The following is an 8,268-nucleotide window of genomic DNA, read 5'->3' as shown; positions in this document are numbered from 1 at the left end:
TTTCATATGATAATTTACATGGCATGCTTTGTATATATGATTATATATCATACAGTATCAGCGGCACAGGAGCCAGCAAACAGAGGTGTAAACGGGAGTTTCAGTGGGGAGTTTGAAAGGGGAGTTTGTATTGTGGTGCTTGTTTGGGGTTTGGTTTTGCTGTGGGTGGTGGTGATTTGGTGTGGTTTGTGTTTCCCAGATTAACAGGATTTAGGTGGGAAGGCTATGACAGATACAGAGGCAGCAGTGGGAGTGACCCACATGGTGGAAGACACAATGAAGATGACTGGTTGTGGAAGCTGCGGTATGTATATGATCCTGGAGGGGCTACCTGGTAAGAGTTTTGTCTGCATGAAATGCCATCTAATAGAGCTGATGGAGGAAAAGATCTGAGATTGGAGCTGCAGGTGGAAAGTCTGGTTGAGTTTAGAAGGCGGTTCGAGTGGATTATGGAGCAAAGACAAGAGGCAGCTGAAGGGAAAAGCTCAGACTTGCAGATAGAAACAGGGCTGAAGAATTCTGAGGGGAGACTGCTGGGTGAGGAGAGTGGTCAGTGGGAGCATGTGACCAAAAGAACCAGGCAGAGGAAAAGACGGGCTAGTGAAGGAGAAATAGAGCTCAAGAATAAGATTACAGAGTTGGAAAATGAAGAAGGGGCTCAGCAGGTGGTCACTGAAGATGGAAGGGCAAGGAAGAAGAGAAGAGCAGTTAGCCCTATAGGAAAAGGGGACGAGTCAATGAAGACTACACGAAATATGAGTTCCAGGAGGATACAGGATGGGTTGAAGAGGATTACAAGGGAGAATAGGAATGGAAAGAACTTGCAGCCAGAGGGAGCAGGGGATAGACTGGAGAATAGCACAGTCACCAGGAAAAAGCAGGTCTACGTGATCGGGGACTCTTTACTGAGAATAGTAGACAGGCCTGTAACCAGAGCTGATCCAGAGAATAGAATGATGTGCTGTCTTCCAGGTGCTAAGATACGGGATGTAGACCTGAGGTTGAAAAGGATCCTAAAGGGAGCGGGAAAGAATCCCCTAATTATTCTTCATGTGGGAACAAACGATACCGGTAGATTCTTGCTGGAACATATCAAGAGAGACTATGCTAGGCTGGGGAAGACGCTTAAGGAAATCGAGGCTCAGGTGATCTTTAGTGGGATTCTGCCTGTTCCTAGGGAAGAGCAACAAAGGTGTGACAAGATTATGACTATCAACAGATGGCTTTGGCAGTGGTGCTATAAGGAGGGCTTTGGGATGTCTGGTTACTGGGAGGCATTCATGGACAGAGGACAGTTCTCTCGGGATGTCCTTCATCTGACTAGGGAAGGAAATAGACTTCTAGGATGGAGGCTGGCACAGCTGATTAAGAGAGCTTTAAACTAGGAATTTGGGGGAGATGGTTGGGAGATGTCCAGGTAATTTCCCTGCTGGATTTTAGCATTGAGAGGGAAGAAAACCAAGTAAGAAAGGATACAGCTGTGGGTAGGAGAATGGACATAAGGAGGAAAGGCAGTGTGGATACCAGTCTAATAGGTCATACTGGCTGTAGAATGACTGTGCCTAATCAGGTACAGAATGTGAGCGAGGCCAAAGAGCAAAAATTAAGATGTTTGTACACCAATGCGAGGAGCCTAGTAACAAAATGGAGGAACTTAAGCTACTGGTGCAGGAAATGAAACCAGATATTATAGGGATAACAGAAACATGGTGGAATAGTAGTCATGACTGGACTACAGGTATTGAAGGGTATGTGCTGTTTAGGAAAGACAAAAATAAAGGTAAAGGTGGTGGAGTAGCATTGTATATCAATGATGAGGTAGAATGTAAAGAAATAAGAAGCGATGGGATGGATAAGATAGAGTCCATCTGGGCAAAAGTCACATTAGGGAAGAAAACTACTAGAGCCTCCCTTGTGATAGTGCTTGGGGTGTGCTATAGATCGCCGGGATCTAATTTGGATATGGATAGAGCCCTCTTTAATGTTTTTAATGAAGTAAATACTAATGGAAACTGCGTGATCATGGGAGACTTTAACTTCCCAGATATAGACTGGAGGATGAGTGCTAGTAATAATAGGGCTCAGATTTTCTTAGATGCGATAGCTGATGGATTCCTTCATCAAGGAGTTGCTGAACCGACTAGAGGGGATGCCATTTTAGATTTGGTTTTGGTGAGCAGTGAGGACCTCATAGAAGAAATGGTTGTAGGGGACAATCTTGGTTCAAGTGATCATGAGCTAATTCAGTTCAAACTGAACGGAAGGATAAACAAAAATAAATCTGTGACTAGGGTTTTTAATTTCCAAAGGGCTGGCTTTAAAAAATTAAGGAAATCAGTTAGCGAAGTGGATTGAACTGAAGAATTTATGGATCTAAAGGCAGAGGAGGCCTGGGATTACTTAAGTCAAAACTGCAGAAGCTATCGGAAGCCTGCATCCCAAGAAAGGGAAAAAAATTCATAGGCAGGAGTTGTAGACCAAGCTGGATGAGCAAGCATCTGAGAGGTGATTAAGAAAAAGCAGAAAGCATACAGGGAGTGGATGATGGGAGGGATCAGCAAGGAAAGCTACCTTATTGAGGTCAGAACATGTAGGGATAAAGTGAGACAGGCTAAAAGTCAAGTAGAGTTGGACCTTGCAAAGGGAATTAAAACCAATAGTAAAAGGTTCTATAGCTATATAAATAAGAAGAAAACAAAGAAGGAAGTGGGACCGCTAAACACTGAGGATGGAGTGGAGGTTAAGGATAATCTAGACATGGCCCAATATCTAAACAAATTCTTTGCCTCAGCCTTTAATAAGGCTAATGAGGATCTTAGGGACAGTGGTAGCATGACAAATGGGAATGAGGATATGGAGGCAGATATTACCATAACTGAGGTAGAAGCGAAACTCTAACAGCTTAGTGGGACTAAATTGGAGGGGCCCAGATAATCTTCATCCAAGAATATTAAAGGAATTGGCACATGAAATTGCAAGCCCCTTAGCAAGAATTTTTAATGAATCTGTAAACTCAGGGGTTGTACCGTACGATTGGAGAACTGTTAACATAGTTCCTATCCTTAAGAAAGGGAAAAAAAGTGATCCGGGTAACTACAGGCCTGTTAGTTTGACATCTGTAGTATGCAAGGTCTTAGAAAAAATTTTGAAGGAGAAAGTAGTTAAGGACATTGACGTCAATGGTAAATGGGACAAAATACAACATGGTTTTACAAAAGATATATCATGCCAAAACAAACTGATCTCCTTCTTTGAGAAAGTAACAGATTTTTTTAGACAAAGGAAACACAGTGGATCTAATTTACCTCGATTTCAGTAAGGCGTTTGATACTGTGCCACATGGGGAATTATTAGTTAAATTGGAAAAGATGGGGATCAATATGAAAATATGAAAGGTGGATAAGGAATTGGTTAACAGGGAGACCACAGCGGGTCCTACTGAAAGGTCAGGTTGGAGGGAGGTTACTAGTGGAGTTCCTCAGGGATTGGTTTTGGGACCAATCTTATTTAATCTTTTTATTACTGACCTCGGCACAAAATGTGGGAGTGTGCTAATAAAGTTTGTGGATGATACAGAGCTGGGAGGTATTGCCAATTAAGAGAGAGACCGGGATATCATACAGAAAGATCTGGATGACCTTGTAAACTGGAATGATAGTAATAGGATGAAATTTAATAGTGAGAAGTGTAAGGTCATGCATTTAGGGATTAATAACAAGAATTTTAGTTATAAGCTGGGGACGCATCAATTAGAAGTAACGGAGGAGGAGAAGGATCTTGGAGTATTGGTTGATCACAGGATGACTATGAATCGCCAATGTGATATGGCTGTGAAAAAAGCTAATGTGGTCTTGGGATGCATTAGGCGAGGTATTTCCAGTAGAGAAAAGGAGGTTTTAGTACCATTATACAAGGCACTGGTGAGACCTCACCTGGAATACTGTGTGCAGTTCTGGTCTCCCATGTTTAAGAAGGATGAATGCAAACTGGAACAGGTACAGAGAAGGGCTATAAGGATGATCCGAGGAATGGAAAACCTGACTTATGAAAGGAAACTCAAGGATCTTGGCTTGTTTAGCCTAACTAAAAGAAGGTTGAGAGGAGATATGACTGCTCTCTCTAAAATACCGGAGAGGGAGAGGAATTATTTAAGCTCAGTACCAGTGTGGACACAGGAACAAATGGATATAAACTCGTCATCAGGAAGTTTTAGGCTTGAAATTAGACGAAGGTTTCTAACCATCAGAGGAGTGAAGTTCTGGAATAGCCTTCCAAGGGAAGCAGTGGGGGCAAAAGACCTATCTGGCTTTAAAATTAAACTTGATAAGTTTATGTAGGAGATGGTATGATGGGATAACATGATTTTGGCAATTAATTGATCTTTAAATATTCATGGTAAATAGGCCCAATGGCCTGTGATGGGATGTTAGATGGGGTGGAATCTGAGTTACTACAGAGAATTCTTTCCTGGGTATCTGGCTGGTGAAACTTGCCCATATGCTTAGAGTTCAGCTGATTGCCTTATTTGGGGTCGGGAAGTAATTTTCCTCCAGGGCAGATTGGAAGAGGCCCTGGAGGTTTTTCGCCTTCCTCTGTAGCATGGGGCACGGGTCACTTGCTGGAGGATTCTCTGCTTCTTGAAGTCTTTAAACCATGATTTGAGGACTTCAATAGCTCAGACATAGGTGAGAGGTTTATTTCAGGAGTGGGTGAGATTCTGTGGCCTGCATTTTGCAGGAGGTCAGACTAGATGATCATAATGGTCCCTTCTGACCTTAATATCTATGAATAATTATATGATATTGGTGAATATGGGGGTCCCAGGGTGTTGCTTTGGTGTACACAACACCACACCAGTCCCTTTTGCTTCAGAGGAAATGAATACAACAGGGCACCTATTAAGTAATCCATCCCCTGTTGTCCAGTCCCAGCTTCGGTCAGTCAGAGGTTTAGGGACACCTGGAGTGTTGGGTTGTCCCCCTGACCATCTTGTCCAATAATCGATGGACCTGTCCCCCATGAATTCATCAAATTCTTTTTTGAGTCCAGTTATACTTTTGGCCTTCATGCCATTCCCCTGACAACGAGTTCCATAGATTGACACTGAGTTGTGTGAAGAAGTACTTCCTTTGGTTTTAAACCTCCCACCCATTAATTTTATTGGGTGACCCTTGGTTCTTGTGGTATGCGAAGGGGTAAATAACAATTCCTCATTCAATTTCTCCACACCATTCATGATTTTATAGCCCTCTATCAGATCCCCCCTTAGTTGTCTCTTTTCCAAATTGAACAGTCCTAGTGTTTTAAATTTCTCATTATATGGAAGCTGTTTCATACTGCTAATCATTTTTGTTGCCCTTAGCTGTACTACTTCTAACTCCAATATGGGGCAACCAGAACTTCACGCAGTGTTTAAGGTGTGGGTGTACCAATCGTTTATATAGTGTCATTATATTTTCTGTCTTCTCTTTCCCTAATGGTTCTTAATATTTTGTTAACTTTTTTGACTGCCACTGCACACTGAGTGGGTTTTTTCAGAGAACTGTGCATGATTGCTCCATGATCTCTTTCTTCGTAACAGCTAATTTAGACCCCATCATATTGTATATGTAGCTGAGATTGTTTTCCAGTGTTAATTGTCGTTTTGTTGCCCTTCACACAGTTTTGTGAGATCCCTTTGTATTTTTTTGTAGTCAATTTTGTAGTTCACTGTCTTGAGTAATTTTGTATCATCTCAGACTTTATCTTGCTGTTTACTCCTTTTTCCAAATTATTTATGTTGAACAGCGGTTCAGTACAATACAGATCCTTGGGGAGCCTGCTGTTTACCTCTCCATTGTGAAAACTGACCATTTATTCCTTCCCTTTGTTTCCTATCTTTTAACTAGTTACTGACCCATAAGAGGACTTCCTCCCATGACTACTTAGTTTGCTTAAGAGCCATTGGTGAGAGATCATGTCAAAGGCTTTCTGACAGTCCAAGTACATTATCCACTTGATCACCCTTGTCCACGTACTGATTGTCACCCTCAAGGATTTTTAGTAGATTGGTGAGGCATGACTTCCCTTTACAAAGGCCATGTTGAGTCTTCCTCAACATATTGTGTTCATCTGTGTGTCTGATAATTCTGTTCTTTATTATAGTTTCAGCCGATTTGCCTGGTGGATTTGCCTTAAGTGTAAGGAGATTTAGCTGTGTGATTCCCACTGACATCAGGAGTAGTCATTGTAAGTTTTTCAGGATAAGGACCTAATCTTTTTATCCTTGTCTGTAAAGAGCTATGCACATGTATCTGCCTTTGGAAATTAAGGAGCATATCTGATACCTGTACTCATCTTGAGCAGCATCATCTCCACAAGTGGTCCCACTGACTTTAGTGGGACACTTTGTGGAGTAAGGAACTACTCAGCATAAGTAAGGATATCAGAATATGGCCTTTAAAATTAAAAGCAATATAAAAACAAGGCATTTCCTATTTACTTTTTTAGAGAAAAATTAAAATAATACAGCACTAGCAGTAGAAAACTAAACGCATTCTAAGGAGTAGTTTGGGGTGATCCATCAAGTCAAGAGAAGGTTTATGCCAACAAAATTAAGTTTTTCCCTGCTTCACAATTGTCACTCTACTTAAGTTTTTTTGTAGGTTCCCTTTCCAGAGCTTGCAGTAAGATTGAAAGAGTTTTTCACTGAGATTTTTACCATCTTCCAATTTTGGAAGAAATTAATCCTATTAAAAAGTCTGAATGTCAATATTAATCCATGGAGTAAAATGTTGCACTGCTCAGAGACAAAACATAAAAGTTACAAAAATGATTATCAATCTATATGTAAATAGTATATTTGTATGCATAAACTAGGCCTATGCAATTGTATCATATCCATGGATTTGTACTTGACTGTTTTGAAAATTTGGTCCAAAAAGCTTTTAAGAAAAGTATTCAGATATTTACTTTAAAGAATGAACATGATAGGACACAGATTTTTTTTAAGAGGCAAATATTAAAATTATTTTTACTTTTAATTTATTATAAGAGGACAGATGTTTCCTGGTCCCTCCATGGTGGGATTTCTTTTTATACAACATTAAGTGATTCTCGTAGGGAGTACAAAAGATCCTTCTTCAAAAAAGATTTCATGTCTCCCTTCTCCATTTAATTTGAAGAATTCAAACAATTTTTTAGCACCATTGAATTTAAATACACCATTAAATACATAACATTTTAAACTTAATATATTATCTTTCTGTACTGTAGCTTTATATTTGTATTTCCTGGAACTCAATTTAAAAAAAAATAGTTTTTTGAAAAATGTAATTCTGAGATATTTTGCTAAATAGCATATTAGGTCTTTGAGACAAGTGGAAAGTTACATTATTCATAGTCCTGTTTGAATGGCACAAAGCCAAGCCCAGAAGCTTTTAACAGCTGGTATGACACTGTTATAAGATTTAGGTCATCACTAATAATTTTCACAGTCTACTGATCGATTCATGAAGCCCCATTTTGAATTTCAAAAAGTACTTCATGTATGGCTTAGCAGGAAGTATTTGGAATTGCATAGCATACCAATGTTTTTGGAGGAACCTTGAATAATGTTTCTTACACTAATCCAAAGTATCAAACATTGTCATATTCAGTGTCCCTTTCTAAATTAGCCAAAGCAGACAGAAGACCTGGTTTTCAGCTGGATTCAAACAAAGCTCAGCTTTTGTATCCATCATATTGCACAATGCACGTGTAAACGTCTGTACTCAGTAACTAATGCATGCCCTTGCATTTGCATGTGAAAAACATTTACAGTTGTATATTCAATAGTATTTAATTTTTCCCTTCCTAATTTTTCAAAAAACATTAATCATATGACAAAGTGTACAACAGAGATAATTTTTTTTACAAAATAGCCAAATAAAGGCCTGAACTTGGGTTCACATAAATTATTGCCTAGCATCAACTTGTGCATTTCAACACCAACAGCTGCATATCTGACCATGAGCACTTGAGCTGATTTGACATGTGACTATGCCTAACCACATCACTGAGCTCAGACTCAAGCCATATGTGTGTCATTACAGTTTCCTTTTAAAAACTTCATTGATTTTTACTTTTAAAGTGTTTGTTTTCTGGACTTAATTTTACTTTAAGCTCAAGTCCTATGCAATCAGGTCCTCTTTAACAAAGCTAGTTGATCATAGCTGGTGGTATTTTCCTTGGGATTTTGTGTGTGTGTGTGTATTAAAAGTAACCACATGATAAACAAATACCTTAGAA

The sequence above is a fragment of the Lepidochelys kempii genome, chromosome 4, assembly GCF_965140285.1.
Source record: "Lepidochelys kempii isolate rLepKem1 chromosome 4, rLepKem1.hap1, whole genome shotgun sequence".
Classification (NCBI taxonomy): Eukaryota; Metazoa; Chordata; order Testudines; family Cheloniidae; genus Lepidochelys; species Lepidochelys kempii.
The sequence above is the reverse complement of the archived record's forward strand: the minus strand, read 5'-3'. Positions refer to the sequence as shown.